The sequence below is a fragment of the Aotus nancymaae genome, unplaced genomic scaffold, assembly GCF_030222135.1.
Source record: "Aotus nancymaae isolate 86718 unplaced genomic scaffold, 86718_ANA_hifiasm-v0.15.2.pri h1tg000076l, whole genome shotgun sequence".
NCBI lineage: Eukaryota > Metazoa > Chordata > Mammalia > Primates > Aotidae > Aotus > Aotus nancymaae.
Genome location: NW_026988491.1, coordinates 2797610 through 2818183, shown reverse-complemented (window position 1 = coordinate 2818183; position 20574 = coordinate 2797610). Strand labels below are relative to the sequence as shown.

The following is a 20574-nucleotide window of genomic DNA, read 5'->3' as shown; positions in this document are numbered from 1 at the left end:
ACACAATCTTCATAGCATACTCAACAACAACAGCAGTCTCTCATTTTGTGAGATGAGGTACCTAGGCAGCAATAAAAGTAGAATAGACTAGAAATAGAACAGATAGGCCAATGAATAAACGCATATGTAATTTTTTAATATTGTCAAATTCCTCTAGATAATGATAGTGACATTTTGCACATAGGCAAACTCAAAACACAACTGACAAAGTGGGAAAAATATTTGCCACCCCTATCAGAAAAGACAGATCTCCCTAACAGATATATCTCCACCAGTGACACGTGACAGAGCCCGTTTCTCCCCTCTATCTCCAACAGTGCTGTGAACTTTTCCATTTTTGTTAAGTTGTATGTATGAAACAATCATAGTGTGGCTCTTATTTGACTGTTTTAAAATTTAGGCTTATTTCCAATGAAACAGTGATTGAAAGAAAAAACTCGGGTTTACTGAGGTATAATCTACATAAAAAACATTCACCTTTTTGGGGTGTATAGTCCAATGAGTTTCCATAAACACATTCATGTAACCAACACCACAACCAAGACACAGAACATGTTCCTCATCCCAGTTTCCTCATGTCTTGTCCCATTATTTCTGGTCCCCGGTAACCACTGATTTCTGGCCTATTGCCTTTTTCAGAATGTCGTATCAAGCATCTTTCACATGACATTATATTGGCATCAACAATTGCTGAGGAGTATTTCACCGTATGATATCATAGTGTAGCTTTAATTTGAATTTCCCTTATGAGTGAGATTGAGCATTTTTTCATATGCTCGAATGCCATTTGTTCTGTCAACTGAATGCTCAAGTTTGTGAGGTTTTGATCTTCCTTCTCACATTTTGAAGAGCTCCTTGTATGTTAATGTATGTTACTGAGATTATCCCCTTGTGACATAAATAAGTCAGGCACAGAAAGACCAATGGCAGATGCTGTAACTTTACTCCTTAAAGTATTTGGATACAAATGTTCTTTAATATTCATGTAGTCACATTTATTAATCTTTTCTTTAATGTATTAGATTGAGTCAGAGGCAGAAAGGCTTTTGATCTGGGCAATGGGTTTTTGGATAGGATCCCAAAAGCACAGGCAACAAAAGCAAGAACAGGTAAGAGGGGTCACATCAAACTAAATAACTTCTGCACAGCAAAGGAAACAATCAGCAGAGTGAAGAGACAAGCTATAGGAGAAAACGTGTGCAAACCATACATCTGACAAGGAGTTAATATCAAAAAGTATATAAACAACTCAAACAACTCAATAGCAGGAAAACAACGTAATACATACGATGATTCTGCCAGGCACCGTGACTCATGCTCATGCCTCTAATCCCAGCACTTTGGGAGGCTGGGATGAGAGGACTGTTTGAACCCAGGAGTTCAACATCAGCCTGGGCAACATAGCAAGTCTACAAAAAAATTTTTTTAAAGCCAGGCCTAATGCATACCTGTGGTCCCAGCTACTTGGGAGGCTGAGGCAGGAGGATTACTTGAGCCCTGAGCCTGGGGTGTCGAAGTTGCAGTCAGCTGTGATCACATCACTGCATCCCAGCCTAGGTGACAGAGAAAGATCCTATCTCTTAAAAAAATAGGCAAAGAGGTCAGGCACGAGTGGCTCACGCCTGTAACCCCAGCACTTTGGGAGGCCGAGGTGAGTGGATCACGTGGTCAGGAGTTTGAGACCACCCTGGCCAATATGGTGAAAGCCTGTCTTTACTAAAAATACAGAAATGAGCCGGGCATGGTGACATACACCTGTAGTCCCAGCTACTCAGGAGGCTGAAGTAGAAGAATCGCTTGAACCTGGGAGGCTGAGGTTGCAGAGAGCCAAGATCATATCACTGCACTCTAAGCCTGGGCGACAGAGCAAGACTCTGTCTCAAAAACAAAACAAAACAAAAACAATGGGCAAAGGACCTGAATAAAAAACATTTCTCAAAAGAAGACATACAAATGGCCAATAGGTATATTAAAAAATGCTCAGCATTATTAATCATCAAGGAAATACAAAATAAAACTACAATGAGCCATTACCTCACACCTGTTAGAATGGCTATCGTTTAAATGATCAAAAACAAGTGCTGGAGAGGACGTGGAGAAACAGGAACCATTGCACACTGCTGGCGGGAATGTAAAGGAGTACAGTCATTATGGAAAACAGTATGGAGGATCCACAAAAAATTTAAATCGGATCTACCATATGATCCAGCAATCCTATTACTGGGTATACAAACCAAGGAAATGAAATCAGTATGTCAAAAAGGAGTCTGCACTTCCATGCTCACTGAATCACTATTCACAATAGCCAAGCTATGGAATCAACCTAAGTGTCTATCAATAGACAAATGGATAGAGAAAATGTGGTATATATACACAATGAAATACTATTCAGCCTAAAATACCATTCGGCCACCTATGTGACAACGTCAGTGGAATAAACCAGGCAGAAAAAGACAAATACTGCATGATATCACTAATATGTGGAATCTAAAAAGTTAAACTCATAAAAGCAGAGAGAAAGATTATCAGGGGCTGGGGATATGGACTGGGGAGATGCTGGTCAAGAGATACAAAACTTCAGTTAGAAAGAATAAATTCAAGAGATCTATTGTACAACATGGTGACTAGTTAATAACCAACGTATACTTGGATATTGCTAAAAGAGATTTTAAGTGTTCTCACCACAAATAAATGATACATATGTGAGGTTTTTAAAAATGTTTTTGACACTCCCTGGTTATAAAGGAATTCTCCCATTTTTTCCTTCTAGTTCTTACATGGTTTCATTTTTTATATTATCTCTCTGACCTGCTTGAATTTATTCTGGCATACAATATGAGGTTTACATTCAATTTTTTTCGAATTGCTATCCAGTCATCTCGATACTACTTATTAAAGGTCAATTTTCCTCCAGTGATTTGAGATGGTCATATCTATATGCCAAATTTCCATTAGCATGTGGGTTCATTTTTGGAATTTCTATTCTGTTTTGTTGATTTGTCTATAATGTGACCACATCACTCTCTTCTAGTTGTGGAGGCTTTTACAGTATATTTTAAACGTCTGGCAGGGCTAGCCACACTTGACCCGTTATTGTTGTTTTTCAGGGATTTACTGGTTATTCTTGCTTATTTATACATGCCTTTATAATTAAGCTTTCTATCTCCTGGAAAAAAAGAAACTTGGTATTTTTACTGGGACTATGTTTATTTTTTAACATGGGTAGAAAATTACATTTTTTGTGGTACTGAAACATCCTTTTCAAGAACATTCACTATCTTTCCATTTGTTCAAGTCTGTATTTGTGTATTTTTCAGGAATGGTACAAGGTTAAAGCATGTGCATTAACTCCATTCCTAGGTATTTCCTTCTATGACTACTGAAAATTATTTATTTAGTATTTATTATCTTATATACTTACCAGTTATTTTTGGTGACTAAAATCAATTCTTTTAGCAATGTTCAAGTATAACATTGTTTTTAACTACAGCCACCATGTTGTACAATAGATATCTTGAGTTTATTCTAACTGAAATTGTATCTTCTAGGTACTCACTGACTGTATATACATGTGGGTTATACATTTTTGTGTGTTCATTTGAAGAAAACACACTTTCAATTGCACAATCTATAGCAGTTTGATATCAAACTACTTTAAAATTTGTTGGATTCAAAAGCATTTTACATTTCAGTTCAAGGCAAATTTAGAGATTTAGTCTCATTCTCTGTAGAAAGTATTCATATCACAAAATTTATTCACACTAACTCACATTCTATTAACAATCTTAGGAAGAGACAAAGGCCAAAATAAACCTAAATGATAAAACCAGACATTTTTTCTTCAAGGTTATCTTTTGAGGTTACAATTAATGCAGGATAGGAGAATGCTTACATCAGTATCTGGAAAAAGAACTTTAGAAGCGAGCATGTTAATATTGTCACTTTTAAAAAACATGAAAGGGACTTAAAATTAGTGGAAAGGAGTGCTCAATGTTTCCTATAAATGACCAAGCTACTAATAAGAATATGTGAATTAAGATCTGTCTTCAGGTAAACTGATAGAGGAAGCTTAAAGTTTATACAATTAACCTCAAAACATTTTCCTCTATTAATATTAGTCTTGCTATATACCAGTCACAGAAATAAAGACTTGGAAATCCAATGGAAAATATTAAAACACATGAAACAATAAAGAATACCTAGTTCACTGTTCATGTGTTCAAGAGCAACACCTTTACTATGTATCAAGTTTTAAAAAATAGAATGTATTTTCATTGGCTATGATTTTGTGTTACCAATGACAAAATATTACATAGTTTTTTTTCCTCTTCCACCTAGTTTTTTGTTTAGCTCACAGCTGTGTTATCAAGGTACTCTGGTGTTGCAATACAATACAGGCTTAATGATTATTTACTGACTGCCTCCTAACCACTTTGTATAATTTAATGACAAAGCTTTGACATTTTTGACACTGTTTCAAAATAGCATATATTCTGGAACCTCTCAGTGCTACTCCTTAACCTTATGAGAAGTGAATGTTAAGAAAAACTAGCAGCAAAACCAGAAAACTTTATTTATCATGAACGGCAAGGAAAGAATTTAAGTCACTGTACTACTCCAGTTTACCAAAATATTCCCTCTAGCACCAAGTCTTATCTCTAATAGATAATATGTGAGAAGATTCTACACAACTTAAAACAGAAAATGCAATTACATTTTATTGCAAGAAATTTGGAAAACGTATTTTTAACAAAGTTAGCTATTCAAAAGTGTTACCTTAGGCTGTTTCTTAATAGCTCCTTTTCACAAGTGTGAAATTTAATGAAGGCAACAGCATTTACAAGCAAGACCAAAATGGTATCTTAATTACTAGCTGCATTTTCTTAGGCAACAAGAGATTAAATGGAAAGAGAAATTAGTTTTACAAATGGCATCATACATCTTTATGTTACACCCCCCTCCATCAAGTCACAGATGGTTATGTATTTTGAACTTCCTAATATTGTAGGCAATTTTCTTTTCCTTGGGCACACCCAAATCCATCACTACTCTAAATTATATATTATTTTAAAATCATTTACAAGGACTAAAGTTGTTTATCATAATGATTTAACATTTACTGACCACATGAAACAGGCTTTTCTGTCATTCAGCTCTACACAGATATGAAACCTAAGACTTGTTGAAACATACAGGCACTATATGCTTGCGGTCTTCACATCACAAAGTCTAGAGGAATACCTTGACTTGATCTAACTAACTCTAATAAAAGGTTCCTGGTCCAGTTACTGTTTAGCCAAAATCTAATAGCCAAAGCCTGGGGTTGTCATGGCTAATGTTACCGCTGCCTGTCATGTAATTCACGTGTTAAAATAGGGTCTCATGAGGAACACTGTCCTCATATGAGTATCTATAAAACTGCATGCATTAAAAAGAACCAAGTGACTTTGCTTCTAATCATGGCTGAGTAGCCACTATCAGAATATTAATTCCACAAATAACAGCTATAGACCCTGAACAAAATAGGAAAATGAAAAACAAAACAAAACAAAAAAAACAAAAACCACCTAAAGGCACTGGAGAGCAACCAAAGGAGGAAGATTTTGCAGGGCATGGGGTGGAGTTGAGCACTGGAATTAATTCCGTTTTCTTCTTTGGGCAGACTCCAATCCATGCCATGCACAGATGTTAAAATTCAGACTACAAAATCCGTAGTTTGACTTTCTTGTTCCAGAGGACAGATTTCAGGGCAAATACAGTAGCTAGTGAGGAGGAAAATGCTATTAAGGTGAGAGCCAGAGTGGAGTATTCCTAAATTGTATTTATAAACACTGCCCAAACCTCTGGCTAACCTCTGAAGCACACATATGAAGGGCTGTCTCCAAGTAGCCTAGGTAAGGCTAAAAGAACTGAACTAAAATTTCAGCTGCTGCCCACCATAGAGGGAATAAGAGGTTCTAGTTCCTCCAACCTAATGACTTATTATTATTATTTTTTTTTAGATGGAGTTCACTCTTGTTGCCCAGGCTGGAGTACAATGGCGCAATGTTGGCTCACTGCAACTTCTACCTCCTGGATTTAAGCAATTCTCCTGCCTCAGCCTCCAGAGTAGCTGGGATTATAGGCATGCATCACCACTCCTGGCTAATTTTGTATTTTTAATAGAGACGGGGCTTCTCTATGTTGGCCAGGCTGGTCTCAAACTCCCAATCTCAGGTGATCCACCCACCTTGGCCTCCCAAAGTGCTGGAATTACAGGCATGAGCCACCATGCCCAGTCGTCTTCACTTTTTAAAAAAGGAAAAGTATCAGTACTCTTAGAAAGAAGATACAATCCAAAGTCTTTACATTGCATCATTCAGAGTATCTAGGATACAATCCAAAAGTATGCCACACAAATAGAAACAGGGAAGTGTGAGCCATGCTCAAGAGACTTTCAGTGGATACTTACCCTGAGAGGACCCCACATACAAGGAATTTAAGCAGCTAATTCAACTATGTTCAAGAACATAAAGGAGAACATACTTATAAGGAAGGAAAAGATTTAAAAATCTCAGCAGAGAAACATGCACTATATAAAATGACTAATTTTCAGATTAGAAAATTGTATCTGAATAGAAAACCACTGGGTTGGTTTAGTGCAGTTTGAAGATACACAGTATGTGAACAAGAAGAGAGAGCAATAGAAATCAGCCAACTTTAGAAAAAAAAAATCAAAAGATGAACAGAGCCTCAGGGATCTGATGCAACTATAAATAAAATAAAACAAAACAAAAACAAAGGTATCACAAATCTGGAGTTTCAGAAAGATAAGAGAAAGGGTAGTATGAATAATGGCCAAGAAATGATTCGGAACAGTGAACAACATAAACTTGTGAGCTCAGCGAACCCCAAGAAAGATAAATATAAAGACCTTGTCTGGGCACATCATATGCCTGAGCCAATTAAAGAGAACAATCCTTAAAGCAGCTGGAGGAAACACACACACACACACACACACACACACACACACACACACGCTCTCTCTAACATACAGGGAAGAATGAATGATTCAAAATGTCATCTGATTTTTTATCAGAAACAATAAAAGCCGGAAGACAATAGAACATCTTTAAAGTTCTACAGGAATTAAAATATTAATCCAGAATTTTACATCCAGCAAAAATATCCTCCAAGAGTTAAGGTAAAATAAAGATATTTTCAAATAAAAAAACTAAGAAAATTTATTGTCAGTAGACTTGCATTACAAGAAGTGCTAAAGGAAGATCTTTAAGCAGAAAGCAAAGGATACTAGACAGAAACAGAACTTTACAAAGAAATGAAGAGGACAATAAATGGTAACTGCAAGAATAAATATAAAACATTATTACTTCCTACTAATTTAGTTAGCATACATATGACTATAAAAGCAAAAATTACAACATTGTATAATGGGGGTTGACCACATTTCTAGATGTATTATCCCATGAAGGACAGGGGAATGGAATTAAACGATCCTGTATGGCTAAAAGTTTCTTATATTTCATGTGTTGTGGTACATAAATCTTAAGTCTAAGTAGATTATGAATAAGTTTATACATCTTAATTCCTAGAGCAACCACTTTAAAAAACACAGAATAACAAAGCAGAAACAGAAAAGCAGAAGAACAAAAAACAAAGGAGATAAACAATGATGACCAAAAAAAACGGCTAAATAAAACTATACCAATAATTCCATAAACTGTTAGTCTCTAAACACTCCAAAAGGCAGATATTGTCAGAATCAAATTTTATTTTAAAAAAGGCTGGGCATGGTGGCTCACACCCCTAATCCCAACACTTTGGGAGACCTAGGTGGGAGGACTGCTTGAGGCGAGAAGTTTGAGACCAGCCTGGGCAACACAGTGAGAACCCATTTATAAAAACAAAAAGTAAAAATATTAGCCACATGTGGTGGCTTATGCCTGTAGTCCCAGCTGTTTAAGAGGCTGAGGTGGAAGATTGCTTGAGACCAGGAGTGGGAGGCTTATAGTGAGCTATATCACTGTGCCACTGCATTCCAACCTGGATGACACAGGGAAACTCCAACTCAAAAAAAAAAAAAAAAGGCCCTATTCATCAAGATGATGTCTGTGAGAGATGCTCTTTAAATAAGAACAGGATGTAAATGAACAAAAGTTACTATTCAAAACAACAAAAGTACAAATAAGATGAGTGAAGTAGCTATATTAATATCAGATAATGAAGATCTCAAGACAAAAAAACCAGAGATAAAACTATTTCATAATAACAGGTTCAATGCATCAGGAAGATGTAGAAATCATAAATGTGTATGTATGTAATAACAACTGGAAATTGAAATAAAATATCACTATGATAGCATCCTGAACCATAAAATGCTAGGAACAAATATAATATGTTTCAGATCTTTATAATAAAAAGTATAAAACATCACCAAGAGATATCAAAGACGACTTGGAGATATACTATGTTAGTGCATTGGAAATCTCGATATTGTGAAGAGGTCAATTCTCCCCAAACTGATTAATAGATTCAATGTAATCCCTCTCAAAAGTCCAGCAGGATTGTTTTGTAGAAATTAAAGCTCTAAAATTTATATAAAAATAGCCAAATAATTTTGAAAAATAACCGAGAGAGAGGACTGATTCCAAGACTTACCTTAAACTTGCCCCTGCCACCTCCCACCAAATCCAAAGGGTCTCGCTCTGTCACTCAGGCTGGAGGCAGTGACGGGGTCATGGTTCACTGCAGCCTTGACCTCCCAGACTCAAGCGATCCTCCCATTTCAGACTCCAGAGTACCTGGGATCACAGGCGTGAGCTACCACACCCAGCTAATCATTTTATTTTTTACAGATATAGGGTCTCCCTATGTTGCCCAGGCTGGTCTTGAACTCCTAGGCTCAAGCAATCATCCCACCGCGGGCTCCCAAAGTACTGAGATTATAGGCATGAGTGAATGCACCTGGCCAAGACTTACCATAAACTTACAGTAAGCAAAGCCGTCTTCTTGGTTTAAAAATAGATACACATATTAGACTGAAACAACTGAATATGCCTATACAAAACAAAATGACTACATCCTTTGTCTCAGACCACAGATAAAAATTAACTGGCAAGGGACTGAAGATCTAAATAAAACAAGTAAACTACAAAACTTCTAGAAGAAAACATGAGAAAAACCTTTGCAACTCTCAGGTAGGAAAAGATTTCTTAGAAGATAAAAGAAAAAAAAAGATAAAAGACATGAACTATAGCTAGACATAATAAGATCTAAAAAATTGATAAATTGGAATTAATCAAAATTAAAATTTTTTTCTTTAAAAAACACCATTAAGTAAATTAAACATATATCTAACAACTCATATCCCTCAATTCAAGAAGACAACCCAATTTTTAAAAATGAGAGATTTACACAAATGAAGATATATGAATGGCCAACAAGCACATTAGTCATCAGAGAAATTTAAATTAAAACCACAATGAGATACCATTATCCATTAAGCAGAATGGTTAAAACTGACAAGATTAAGAACAGCATAGCTGATGAGTTTATGGAGTGACCAGAACTTATTTCTAGTAGAAGCATAAAATGATACGACTACTTTTGAAAAGTATTTGACAGTTTCTTATTACCAGCAATTTCATATCTAGGTATATACAAGACAAATGAGCACAAATGCCACTAAAAGACAAATAGCACTATTTGTAATAGTCAAAAACTGGAAACACCTCAAATGAGTTTTTATTTTTATTTTTTTGAGACAGGGTCTTGCTCTGTTGCCCAGGCTGAAGTGTAGTGGTACAAACACAGCTCACTGCAGACTTGACCTCCTAGGCTCAAGCAATCTTCCTGCCTCAGCCTCCTGAGCAGCTGGGATTACAGACACATGCCACCACACCTGGCTAATTTTTATTTTTATTTTTATTTATTTATTTTTGAGACAGAGTTTCACTCGTTACCCAGGCTGGAGTGCAATGGCACGATCTCGGCTCACCGCAACCTCCACCTCCTGGGTTCAAGCAATTCTCCTGCCTCAGCCTCCCAAGCAGCTGGGACTACAGGCGTGCGCCACTATGCCCAGCTAATTTTTGTATTTTTAGTAGAGACGGGGTTTCACCCTGTTGACCAGCATGGTCTCGATCTCTTGACCTTGTGATCCACCCACCTCGGCCTCCCAAAGTGCTGGGATTATAGGCGTGAGCCACTGCGTCCGGCTACCTGGCTAATTTTTAAATCTTTTATAGAGATGAGGTCTCACCATGTTGCTCAAGCTGGTCTCAAACTCGTGGGCTCAAGCAATGTGCTGGCCTCAGCCTCTGAAAGTGATGGAATACGCTTTACTGTTCAAAGTCATCTGAGGCAGGGCATGGTGGCTCATGATTGTAATCTCAGCACTTTGGGAGGCTGAGGCAGGTGGATCACCTGAGGTCAGGAGTTCGAGACCAGCCTGGCCAACATAGTGAAACCCCATCTCTACTAAAAACACAAAAAACTATCTGGGCATGGTGGCTGGCACCTGTAGTCCCAGCTACTCGGGAGGCTGAGGCAGGAGAATTGCTTGAACCCGGGAGGTGGAGGTTGTGGTGAGCCAAGATTGAGCCACTGCACTCCAGCCTGGAAACAGAGCGAGACTCCATCTCAAAAAAAAAAAAAGTCATTTGAGGTTGGGCCACCATGCCTCATGGTGATAGGACCACAGGGAATAATAGTATATTCCAATAATGGGATACTCGATAGCAATGAGAATAAACTGTTGCAGATGAATCTCATGTAGTGCTGAGCAGAAAAAAGCCAGTCATTAAATGTTTATCTTATCACTCCATTTATGTAAGAGTGTAAAATAAGGAAAAACTAATCTACCATGGCCTAAGATAAAATACTGATTAACTTCATGTGGTAAATACTGGGAGGGCCTACGAGGAGGAGATCTGGGGTTCTGATAATGCTTTATTTACTTATCTAGGTATAACTACATGAATGCTTTCACTATTGGAAATGTACCAACCATATAATTTTTGTACTTTTCTGTATGTTTGTTATGTTTCAGTAAAATCTTTTCTTTAAAAATGAGAGAGAAAAGATTGAATTGCCTATAAAGGACCAGGTATGAGATGATTTCAATGAGAGCCAGAAGACAATGGTGTCTTAAACAGGCCAGGAGAAAATAAATCTCAATCTAAAATTCTGTATGAAACCACTTTTTTAAGAATGAGGACAAAATAGAGACACTTTCAGACAAAAAGATCCCATAACTTACCACTAGAAGCCCTTTGTGCAAACCCAAAAGTTTAAACCCATTAAACTTTTGAATACGAATTTCAAACAAAGTACCCAAGAGGTAAGGGCTGAGATGCAAAAGGAAATGGTGAGCAAATCTAAGTATTTATTGTATAAAACATACAATAAATGTCTGATTTGTTGTATGATGCAACATCTCTGACACAGAGATGTCTGATTTCTAAGAGAAAAACAGGATGGGCCAATATATAATCCAGTACATTGTTCAAACTGTTGTTCAAGGTTAGAGCATTCTAAGGTCTTTGCATTGTTCATGAGGAAGGCAAAAATAATGTTATTTAGACTAAGCATGCATGTGGTCAGGTATGGTGGCTCACACCTGTAATCCTACTGCTTTGGGAAGCCAAGGAGGGAGGACTGCTTGAAGCCAGGAGTTCAAGACCATACTGGGAAACACAGAGAGATCCCCATCTCTTTTTAATTTAATCAATTGATTAATTATTTATTTTTTAGAGATGGGGTCTCACTATGTTGCCCAGGCTGGAGTGCAGTGGCTATTCACAGGTGCCACTACTGATCAGCACAGGAGTTTTGACCTACTCTGTTTCCGACCTGGGCCAGTTCACCCCTCCTTAGGCAACCTGGCTCCCTGGAGGTCACCATATTGATGCCGAACTTAGTGCGGACACCCAATTGGCATAGCATACTACAGCCCAGAATTCCTGAACTTAAGCGATCCTCCAGCCTTAGCCTCCTGAGTGGCTGGGACTACAGGCACGCGCCACTGGGACTACAGGCACACGCCACCGTGCCCAGTGAGACTCCATCTCTTAAAAAAAAAAAAAAAAAAAAAAATAAGCCAGGCATGGTGGTGCTTGCCTATAGTCCCAGCTACTCAGGAGACTGAGGCAGGAGGATGGCTTGAGCCTAGCAGTTTGAGTCTGCAGTGAGCTACGATGGTGCCACTGCACTTCAACCTGGGTAACAGAGAAATACTCTGTTCCTAAAAATTAAAAAAAAGAAGGCCATGTGTTGTGGCTTTAGTCTGTAATCCCAGTGTTTTGGGAGGCGAAAATGGAAGTATTGCTTGAGGTCAGGAGTTTGAGATCAGCCTAGGTAACACGGTGAGACCCCGTATAAACAAAAATTTTTAGAACGGGTGTGGGGGCTCATGCATGTAGTCCCAGCACTTTGGGAGGCTGAGGCAGACAAATTGCTTAAGCCCAGGAGTTTGAGACCAGCCTGGGAAACATGGCAAACCCTGTCTTCATAGAAAAAAAATATGAAAAATTAGCTTGGCATGGTGGTGCCCAACTGTAGTCCCAGCTATGAGGAAAGCTGCAGTGGGAGGATCACCTAAGTCCAGGAGGTCGAGGCTGCAGTGAGCCGTGATTGTGCCATTGCACACTAGCCTGGGTGACAGGACTGAGACCCTGTCTCAAAAAAAGAAAAGAAAAAGAGAAAGGAAAGAGAAAAAGAAAGAGGGAAAAGAAGAGGAGAGGAGAGGAAAGAAAAGAGGGAGGGATGGAGGGATGGAGGGAGGGAGGAAGGAAGGAAGGTAGGTAGGTAAAGCTAGTATAATTGAAAGAATAGACAAAAGCATATGAATTCTAACAAAATAGATAAGCAAAACTGATTAAGTGGGGTGAGGGAAGAACTCTTAAACCAAAAAGATAACAAAGGGGAAAATACGTGGGATGAATATAAGCTTATAGAAATAAACCCACAAGAAATAAAATCGACAAACATCAATTGAAAGAATATCAGAACGTATAAATAAAAGCCTAGAAAGTCAATGTTAGCCATACAATCTGCCTATCATGTTAACAGGAGCCACACTTACAACATGAGGTAAAGTTGAAAGTTAATAATACCTATAGAAGAAATATCATCATGTTTTGAATTTGCTTTAAAATATCCCCCAGAAGACAAATCGGGAGGGAGAATAAATGAGAATGCCAAATTTACACGTGTTAAAGATAAGTGATGGGCACATGGGAATTAATTACATTCTTCTAATTTTGCATATGGCAACATTGTTTTTATAATAAACAAGTTTAAAAATGCAAAGAAAAAGATATTCCAAGAGAATTCTGACCCAAAATAACTTGATACAGCTCCCTGAATATCAGACATAAGATAAAAACATATCTCAAGAGGCATGACATCTAAGAGGATCAATTAACCTGAAACATATGAAAGTTCTACTTTTTACACACTAATAGCAGTGTCGGAAATATATGGCAAAAAAATAGAACAAGAATAAAAACCACATCAATCACTGTACTGAGAAATTTTAACAAATCTCTTTCAGTTATTGTTGTAACAAGTACACACACACACACACACACAATCACTAAGAAGGTAGAGGACTCGAATACAAAAGTCATAACAGTCACAGCATTCAAAAATGAGAGAAAACAGTTTTCAAAAATAGGAATATTTATTAAAAATCACAGAGAATGTGGAAAAAATTGATATATGTCAAGTTAGTATACTGTGTCGGAGAACAGACTGTTCAGTAAGTAGTGCTAAGACTATGTTATACATGTCGGGGAAAAACACAAAAAGGTAAATCCAGATAAAGACCGAAAATAAAATGTGAAACTTAAAACTTTTAGAATATGGAATATCTCTATAATCTCAACACAGAGACATGTATCACTTTTTTTGTGTGTTTGAGACAGAGTCTTGCTCTGTTACCCAGGATAGAGTGCAGTGGTGCGATCTCAGCTCACTGTACCCTCTGCCTCCCAGGTTCAAGTGATTCTTGTGCCTCAGCCTCCTGAGTAGATGGGATTACATGCACACACCCTGATAGCTGGCTAGTTTCTATATTTTTAGTAGAGACGAGGTTTCACCATGTTGGCCAGGCTGGTCTCGAACTCCTGACCTCAAGCAATCTGCCTGCCTTGGCCTCCCAAAGTGCTGGGATTTCAGGTGTGAGTCACCATGTTCAGCCAGAGACATGTATTAATTTTGAAATGATAGCTTAATCTAAAGTAATTCAGAATTGTGAACCTTGCAGGAAGGGGAAGAAAATGCGGGGGGTGGGGAGAGAGAGAGAGAGAGAGAGAGATATGCAATCATGTAGCTATGCATGGGGGCTTCACTTTTACTGGAAAAGTTTTATTTCTTAGCTATTATGCACACAGATGTTCATTATATTAGTCTTTTACCTCTTATGTCAGAAGTACTTCCCCCTTCCCTACCTCCCCAAACCTGCCCAGCCCCCAGGAACAGGGTCTTGATCTATCACTCGGCCTGGAGTGCAGTGGTGCGATCATTGGATCATTGCTCACTGCAGTCTCCTACTGGGCAAATTCAGTCCTCTTGCCTCAGCCTCCCAAGTAGCTAGATTACAGATGTGTGCCATCATGCCCAGCTAATTCTTTTCTTTTTATTTATTGTAGAGACAGGGTCTCACTATGTTGGCCAGGCTGGCCTTGAAATCCTGGCCTCAAGCGACTCTTCCATCTTGGCCTCCCAAAGTGTTAGAATTACAGGCATGAGCCACTGTGTCGGGCCAGAATTCTTAAATGTGGGAAAAAAAAAGAGAACAACACTCATCTTTACTACTGCATTATATACTATGACAACAGTTCATGAGATTAAGGATTAGGGTGAAATGGATTAGATGGTACCCATGCAAACAGAAAAGAAAGGCACATGACAAACTTGACAAAGAAAATCCTAGTTAGAGGGAAGAGGAAGTGGGAGTAATCAAGAACACCTCTTCAGATACGGAACATAAACTGGGCACAGTGGCTCACACCTGTAATCCCAGCACTTTGGGAGGCCGAGGTGGGCCGATCACCTGAGGCCAGGAGTTCAAGACTGGCCTGGCCAACATGGTGAAACCCCATCTCTACTAAAAATACAAAAATTAGCCATGTGTAGTGGTGCATGCCTATAGTCTCATCTACTTGGGAGGCTGAGGTAGGAGAATCACTTGAACCTGGGAGGTTGCAGTGACCCTGACTCAAAAAGAAAAAAAAAAGATATGGAACACATGAGACATTAAGAAGAAAACTAGCTTTTGTATAGTGCTTATATATGTTACATGCTTTTTTTTTTTTTAGAGGCAAAGTCTCACACTGTCACACAGGCTGGAGTGCAGTGGTGCGAACTCAGCTCATTGCAACCTCTGCCTCCCAGGTTCAAGCAATTTCTCATGCCTCTGGCTCCTGAGTAGCTGGGACTACAGGCGTGTATCACGCCTGGCTAATTTTTTTTGCATTTTTTTGGTAGAGATGGGGTTTCACCAAGTTAACTAGGCTGGTCTCAAACTCCTGGTCTCAAGTGATCTGCCCGCCTTGGCCTCCCAAAGTGCTGGGAATGTGCTTTAAATAATTTAATCTCATATAACACTTTAAAGTATATATTACTATATCAAAGATAGGTCTTAAATACTATAAATGGTGCAGCCAGCTTTCCTGGCTCCGAAGCCAATATTCTCCCCAGTACTGTGTAACATGTGGGTATTAACAGACAGAGTCCAGAGGGGGAGCTGGTACAGATGCATAGATGGGGATGATCACCAGTCTTTAAAAGATGTGTACATACAACAAAAATGACATGGTCTTTGAGTCCAGTCCAGTTGAGCCTCACCTAGATCTAGCCACAGAACCAGCATCAACCATACAGATACAGGATTATGGAGGTTATTCATCCCACCCAGCATAGTCCTCCAGGAAAAATAAAACTAAAAAACCATCTCAAGCTTCTGTTCTCAAATCATCACTTGTCCCTCTTTGTAAAGTGCTACCTGAATCTCAGAATACTTCTGGTTGTCTTCTTAAGCCACATTCTACCACGAAACATGTAATGTAAAAAATTCAACTTCCATTTCAAAAATAATTAAAAATTTCCTTCAACACATATTGAGTGATCTGCATCCTTTGTGGATGGAAGTGTCATCGACGCCTAGAATACACGAGGGCCTCAATAAATGTTCCCTGAATGAAAAAATGAAAACATAAATGCATGGATGTAAAGCACTACAGCTGATCTCCCTGCCTTCACTCTAGCTTGCTAAGATTCCTCAGGCTATTCTAAGTGGCACTGCTCTTCCAAGTTGGGAAAATCCGAAGTGGATATTTCCTACACCCTTTACAGCTTTAACAATTCTATGATTTTAAGTCAGAATGTCTCATAGCACACAAAGAAATAATTTAGCAACAAAAATTCTGGTCCTTTAAATTATGGAAAATAATGAAGCTGAACATTAATAGAATTTTGTGGAAGAGAACTATAAGGAGGATGGGGAATGGAGAAATCCAAGATTGTGGTTCTTTAGAAGGGACTAGTACTCTCCATGCTGGGGAAAAGAAGGTGAAGATATAAAAGAGGTTGAGTAAACATTATGTGGTGTTAGATTTGAGTTAGAAATCAGTATAAAGTCATAACGTACTTTATCTTTAAAAAGGCTATTTTATATACTTTATAATTTGTATGCTTAGCCTATTTATACATAATGCCTATTTATAACAAAATATGTTGTCACATATTTAGATGATATATAAATTTTGTAGTTGACTCTTAGACAACTCTGGGAATAGGAGTGCCAGCCCCTATGCAGTTGAAAATCCATTTGTTAATATTACTTTTGACTCTCTGCAAACTTAACAGCCTACTGTTGACTAGAACCCTTACTGATAATAATTTACATATATTTTACACATGTATTACGTACTGTATTTTTACAATAAAGTTAGGTACAGAAAATATTAATAATGTATTTCTTGATCCCATATGTCTATGTCACCTGTTCACAAAATGAAGTGCATGTCTGAAACGGTGGGCAACTACAGTTGCAGATCTCAATCTAGGGTACACATCAAGCAATTCACCTTCTCATAATGTCATGACTTTTTCCTGCTTCTTGGGAGCCCTTCCAGACCACTAGTGGTACTCTGCATGGGTTCCATTGTGTTACTCCTTGTTTATAGTATCACAGTAAACACGATTAAAAAAATATACTTGAGAATCACGAGAGATAACTTTTTACTGATATGCAATTTACTGGAAGACAAACTGTTCACAGAGAGATGATAAGCATTACATTTTTATTTTCTTATTTTTTATTTTTATTTATTTTTTTTTTGAGACGGAGTTTCGCTCTTGTTACCCAGGCTGGAGTGCAATGGCGCGATCTCGGCTCACTGTAACCTCCGCCTCCTGGGTTCAGGCAATTCTCCTGCCTCAGCCTCCTGAGTAGCTGGGATTACAGGCACGCGCCACCATGCCCAGCTAATTTTTTGTATTAGTAGAGACGGGGTTTCACCATGTTGACCAGGATGGTCTTGATCTCTTGACCTCGTGATCCACCCGCCTCGGCCTCCCAAAGTGCTGGGATTACAGGCTTGAGCCACCGCGCCCGGCCAAGCATTACATTTTTAAACAGATACTCACACTTGAGCTCACCCCAATAGTGATAAGAGGTAGCTACAAAATTGTTACAGTAGCACAGTGTGTGCTACAAGCTAATTTTAGGCAGTTATGATTTAATACTGCCTCTTTGTTTACATTTCTCTCAACTGCAAATGGCATCATGTATGATCTGTGTTTGTGTATATAAGTTTTAATAAACATTAGCTTTTCATGATTGATTTGTGTATATCTTATAGCAGTAATGATACAATGGACTAACATCCACATTTTATGCATTTATAACATATTAAACTTTTTCTTAATTTTTTCAATATTTCTAGTTTATGCAGTTTGTCTGCAAATTTTTAAAAATCATTGTGAATCTCCAAAAATTTTCCCAATATATTTCTTGAAAAAAATCCATGTATAAGTGGATCTGCACAGTTCAAATCCATGTTGCTCAAGGGTCAACTGTATTCACATAATAATACATTAAGTGCTCCATATCTATATATTTAAGTGTACAAATTTTTTTCACCCTAGCTACTAAAATAGCCTAAAAAATGTTGCCTGAATGAAAGAATGAAATCATAAATGCATACATGTAAAACATAACTGATCTCCCTGCCTTCACTCTAGCTTGCTAAGATTCCTCAGGCTATTCTAAGTGGCACTGCTCTTCCAAGTTAGGGAAACCTGAGGCGGATATTTCCTATACCCTTTACAGCTTTAAAAATTCTATGATTTTAAGTTAGTGTATCTCAAAGCAACAAATAAATAATTTAGCAACAGAAGTTCTGCTCCTTTAAATTATGGAAAATAATGAAGCTGGACATTCCTAGAATTTTGTGGATGAGAACTGTAACAAACCCAGAGGTCATGACATCCCTTACATAAGACTGTACTCTTGAAGTATTATTTGCCAGTAAAAGAAACCCAAGTTTCTTGGTAAAATGGCTGATTCCAGTCTGGAACAGCAGAAAATATATGAGATAAGCTTTTGTGCTAAATCTTGTTATGTCAATGAAGCTGTCAAAGACCACTTACTGGGAACACATCAACAGGATTCAAGAGACAATGAAGGGATTCAACTGGCCAAAGATGGAACATTCTGAGCAAGAAGTGAAATAGACATCAGTACTTCAAATTTGTTTAAGTCCACATTAAGAAATCGTAACTGATCATCTTTTGAGTATAACAGGAGACATTTTCATTTTGAAAACTGATAAACAATGAGACAAAAATCAAGAGTTTATTCTGCCTTTCTTACATAAATTGCACAAGTAAACGACCAGCTTCTCTTTGTGGAAATATTCCAGCCAATAAATTAAGAAATGATTGGAAATGTCACAAAACAAAACCTGAAATGGATAAATGCCTACATGTATGATGACACTGGACTTGGCAATAATTTCTTGGCTATGACACCAAAGGCACCAGCAACAAAACAAAAAGAAACACGCTGGATTTCATAAACTTTAAAAATCACAATAGAGTAAAAATGCAATAGAATGGAAGAAAATATTTACAAATAACATATCTGATAAGAGAATATCCAAAATAAAGAACTCAACAATTACAAAAAAAAAACTTGACTAAAAATGGGCAAAGATCTTAAATGCACATTTCTCCAAAGATATGCAAATAGTCAAAAAGGACATGAAAAGATGCTCAACATCACTAATCATTTCAGAAATGCAAATTAAAACTATGGGAGATGCTACCTCACAACCATTAGGATGGCTACTATCAAAAAAACAGAAATAAGTGTTGGCAAGGATGCGGAGTAATCCATACCCCCACCACCATGCTGATGGGAATGTAAAATTGTAACAGCCACTGGGGAAAACAGTATGGCAATTCCTTAAATTTAAAAAACAGAATTACCTTATGATTCAGCAATTCTCCTTCCAGATATAGACCCCAAAATTGAAATCAGGGTCTGAGAGAGATAATTGACCACCCATGTCTATAGTAGCGTTATTAATAGGTAATATGTGGAAGCAGGCTAAGTGTCCATCCACACGTGAGTGGATAAGCAAAATGTGGTATATTCATACAACGGAATCGTACTCAACCTTAGAAAGATATTCTGCAAAACACTACAAAATGGATGACCCTTGAGGACAAGTGAAATACTCGAGTCACAAAAAGAAAAGTGCTGCACGATCCCACTTTAGAATCCTTTCTGCAATCTCACCTCAGCAGCTGGATGTGCCTGTTTTCCAGGTTTCCGTCACAAGCTCTTGTCCACCACGCCAATCTTTCAGAAAGCCTGGTTAGTGACTCCTCTCAATCTCCATCGCTCCCTTCTGAACCTTCATTTCTTCAGCAACTCCTACAATTGAGTAAAGGCCAATTCATTGATGAATGCCATTTATGTCACAACACACGTACTGGCTCCACTTCTCTGACTGAACCTTGTCTCAAACATTCTTCAAGATTAAGAAAAATTGCAGGATGCAGAATGGCATGCATACTGCAATTTACGTTTGTTTTTTTTTCCTAAAAGAGGGGCGAAGAAAATAAATATATTTGCTTAATATGCAAAATCTCCAGAACAAAAAAACTGATAACATTGGTTTCTGGAGGTGTCAAGACAGGAATGGAAGAGGGGTATCACTGTATACACTCTTTTGTACAATTGAATCATGAAATATGATTGTGTTATCTATTTAAAAATAATTAGGTGCTTTAAGACCTCTCAAGTAAAAATAATGATGTATCTCACATAGGCCATCTTCATTTTAAGCCAGCTAATAAGCCATTCATTTATTATTTGAAATTAAAATCAGTACTATTCATAAATCTCTCTCATCTTCATAATTTTAATTTCCTGAACTACTGGGTGAACCTATCTTAACATCACAGCTGACAAATGGAAAATAAAAAATAATATAAATGACAACTGGCTAAGGTTTATTCTGAAAATGCAAGGATGGCTCAACATCAGAAAATCTA

General features: G+C 37.8%; 1 long non-coding RNA gene across 1 annotated transcript in view; it reads right to left on the bottom strand.

Moving 5' to 3' along the window:
• The window catches only part of LOC105725783 (uncharacterized), an 88890-nt gene that overhangs the window by 50453 nt on the left and 17863 nt on the right, over positions 1-20574 (bottom strand). Inside the window, exon 2 of the long non-coding RNA XR_001109366.2 lies at positions 19814-19951. This is a non-coding gene — a long non-coding RNA (uncharacterized LOC105725783). The remainder of the gene's footprint in view (positions 1-19813; positions 19952-20574) is intronic.